The following is a 3680-nucleotide window of genomic DNA, read 5'->3' as shown; positions in this document are numbered from 1 at the left end:
ATACAAATGATTTACATTATTGGCAATAAATATTTTGAGTTTTGGAATTTGATGAATATCCAGATTTTCAAATTATTTTCTGTAATTTTTGTTAAGGTATATTATACTATGTTTTAAATTATAGTTGTGCACCACTGAGTTCACCACTCAGCGATAACTTTTGATGCATGCATTTTAGATCATCATTTAGGTGTAATTTTTGCACATAATTTACCCTTGTTCATAGCCATTATTATAGATATTAGTATATATTTAGTCAATTTTGCAATTTTCACTTTTCTTAGTTTAATTTTTGGAATTTATTTGTTTTGTAGGGTAAATTTGGAGAAATTTGATGTATTTTGATCAGAGTAGCCATTTGGAGGAGATTAAAGTCGAATTGCAAAAATTTTGAAGTTGAGTAAAATGGTAGAGCGACACAACTGCAAAGACAACCGAATTAGCTTATGTCGCAAGTTGTGTCGATCATCAGATATTCAGACCGAGAGCTACACAACCCGCGACACAACCCACGACACAACTGACTCGGTTTATGTCATTTTTACTGGAAATGTTTGACGTGGCATTTCCGTTACTCCAGCTTTTTACCTCACTTTCTCTGGAACCTTCCCCCTTTTTACCCATTCTAGGGCAGTCCCCTCACCTATATAAAGTCTCATTTATCATTTTCTTTCCATAGAGAGCAAGGGAGGCATTTTTGGAAGGATAGAAAGAGAGAAAGAGAGGAGCTCGTTCTGCATTTTCCTGGCAGCAAGGATCACGTTTCTGCACTTTTCTGCAGCAGATCCTTCTGCATTTTTCTGGGTTTTTCTACCCCTTAGCTTACATTTCCATTATTTCTTCATTTATACATTTGGGTTTGTCTTAAAACTATGAATAGTGAGTAGTTGATTGAGATTCTAGAGATGGGTTTGTAAATATTGATTTGTATTGTGGTTTTGAACTGATTTAGCCATTTAAATGGGATTTGTTACATTTTGATTTATTGCTTGTGAGCTTGTTGCCTTGCTTGATGAATGGGCCCTCATTAAGTTAAGCTTTAATCCTTAATAGATGGACTGAAAAGTGAATATTAGGGATAGATAATCTTGCAATAAACTTTATTTTCTTGGTGTTAGAGATAAGCTAAGAGGATTAAGGGGAACTTTCCAAAAATCAATTAGAGCTTTAAATGGGTTTTTGTTAGGTTTGAAATACCGTGAAAACAGGGTTTGATTTAATGAAAACCAACTTTGAAATGCTTGAAAAAGGTTTCAAAAATTTAAGAATTGATTTCCCTCAAAATTGCAATTCTCATGTGTTTGGCTAAATTAGGGATAAACCACATGCAAACAATATTGAAAAATCCAATCTCTAGAATCACTTTATTTTTTATTGAATTTAGATTTAATTCCTCTCAAATTTCATAAATAGAAATTTCAAATTAATTTTTGGTAATCTAGTTTAATTAATTTTAGTTAATTGTTTGATTTAGTTTTAATTCCTCAAATACCAATTTTAATTCCAAATTTCATTTTACATCTTTAATTTTTGTCATTCTAATTAGCTTATACTTTTATTTCCAATTTAAGCACAATTCCCTGTGGGATCGATATCATTTTTTAAAACTATACTACTGTGACCCGTGCACTTGCGGACACACCGTATCAAGTTTTTGGCGCCGTTGCCGGGGAATTGTTTGTTTTTAAGTTGGATTTTAATTGTTTTAAGCTAATTAGAGTTTTTATTTTCTTTTATTTTCACTATTGTTCCTTGTGTTTTTCAGGTACTTTTCTTGTTTATGAGACGATCGAAAAGCACAAGTGATACTGAATTGTTGTTCAACCCAGAAATTGAAAAATTCTGTCGAGCCAACAAAAAGGAATACAAGAGAAGAAAGGAAGCAGAAAAAGAAGAACAACAAAGATTTGAGCAAGAGGAGACAATAGAAAATATGGAGAATCAAAATAGAGCTATTGGTGGAGATAATGGAGGAAATGAGCAAAATAGGCAAAATGAAGTTGTTAATCAAAATGATCCTCAAAGAAGATCCATGTTAGATTATGCTTTTCCTAGATGTGCAGATGTGAGAGATAACAGACCTATTATTGGAGCTAATCAATTTGAGTTAAAGACTGGTTTAATTCAAATGGTTCAGAATTCACAATTTGGAGGTAGTCCACTTGAAAATCCTCATTCTCATTTGAAGAAATTTTTGATGATATGTGGTACACAAAGGCAGCCTGGAGTTTCAGATGAAGTTATTCGGCTCACCTTATTTCCATTTTCTCTTCGGGATTCAGCATTGGAGTGGTATGACTCACTTCCACAAGCTACTATAGCTACTTGGGAGCAGCTATCTCAAGCTTTTCTATCTCAATTTTTCCCACCTGGGAAGACCACTCATTTGAGGAATTTGATGGTAGCTTTTAAACCAAGGGATGATGAAACTTTGTATGAATCTTGGATGAGATTTAAGGAGCTTGAAAGGCAATGTCCTCATCATGAAATACCCAAATGGATGATTGTTCAGAATTTCTACACCAGAGTTACTCCAGCCATAAGAAACACAATTGATTCACAAGCAGGAGGAGACTTCATGAGAATGACAAGTGAAGAATGCTATGATCTATTAGAGAAGATTGCTCATAATACCCATTTGTGGGGAAATCCTAGAGCACTTGAGCCAAAGAAAGCCGGGATTTATGAACTTGACTCAGTTAGCTACATGAATGCAAGATTTGATCAGTTGACTCAGCTTCTTAGTGATTTTTGCACAAAGGCAACAACCTCAACTCCTACAACTGTGCAACAAGTTGCCTACACAGATGGAACCCAAAGTTGTGGAATTGATTACTCTTCTTATGGTGATGATTATTTGCAAGAACAAGCTGCTTATGCAGGAGGTTATCAATAAAAACCTATGGGAAATTCTTACTCTAATGTGAACAACTCAACATGGAGACCACAAGCAACTTTTGCTCAACAAGGTCAAAGCTCAAACTATGCTCATAACCAACAGTATGTGCAGCAAAATAGGCCTCAATTTCAGCCCACAAGGCAGCCACAACCTGGATATCAAGTAAGAGCACAACAATCCCTTCCACCTCATGAACCGAAACCAACCTTGGAAAGCATGATGGAGAAATTTTTTGCTGAACAAAGTAAGATGAATAGCAAATTGGAGGAAGAAATGCAACACATGAGACAAACCATGGATCAATTACAAGTCCACAACCGCATGTTGGAGACTCAATTGGCTCAACAAGCAAGCTCATTGGGAAGCAATTCATATGGGAAACTACCTAGCCAACCACAAAACCCTCATGAACAATGTAAGGTTGTGACCTTGAGAAGTGGTAAGAAAGTTGGTCAAGAGAGTGAAAATAAGAGAGAAGAAAAAGAGAGCACAAAAGAAGAAAATTCAGTTGAGAGCAAGAAAAATGAAAAAGAAGAAGAAAGCAAAAGTGAGCAAGATGAGGGAGAGAAACCATACATCCCGCCTGAACCTTACAAGCCCACCCTTCCCTACCCTCAAAGATTCATCAAGCATAAGCTAGACAAACAATTTGGCAAATTCCTTGAAGTGCTAAAGAAGTTGTATATCAATGTGCCATTCACTGAGGCACTATCCCAAATGCCAAGTTATGCCAAGTTTTTGAAGGAGATTCTTTCCAACAAGAGAAGATTAAAAGATTATG

At 35.4% G+C, this 3680-nt stretch overlaps 1 non-coding gene across 1 annotated transcript; it reads right to left on the bottom strand.

Moving 5' to 3' along the window:
- Nucleotides 1-2383: 2383 nt before the first annotated feature.
- On the bottom strand, nucleotides 2384-2490 carry LOC131169736 (small nucleolar RNA R71). The gene has a single exon (XR_009140644.1). It is a non-coding gene; the product is annotated as a small nucleolar RNA R71 (small nucleolar RNA).
- Nucleotides 2491-3680: the final 1190 nt, after the last annotated feature.

This window comes from Hevea brasiliensis, chromosome 1 (genome assembly GCF_030052815.1).
Source record: "Hevea brasiliensis isolate MT/VB/25A 57/8 chromosome 1, ASM3005281v1, whole genome shotgun sequence".
Taxonomy (NCBI): domain Eukaryota; kingdom Viridiplantae; phylum Streptophyta; class Magnoliopsida; order Malpighiales; family Euphorbiaceae; genus Hevea; species Hevea brasiliensis.
This window is presented reverse-complemented; position numbering and strand designations above follow the sequence as displayed.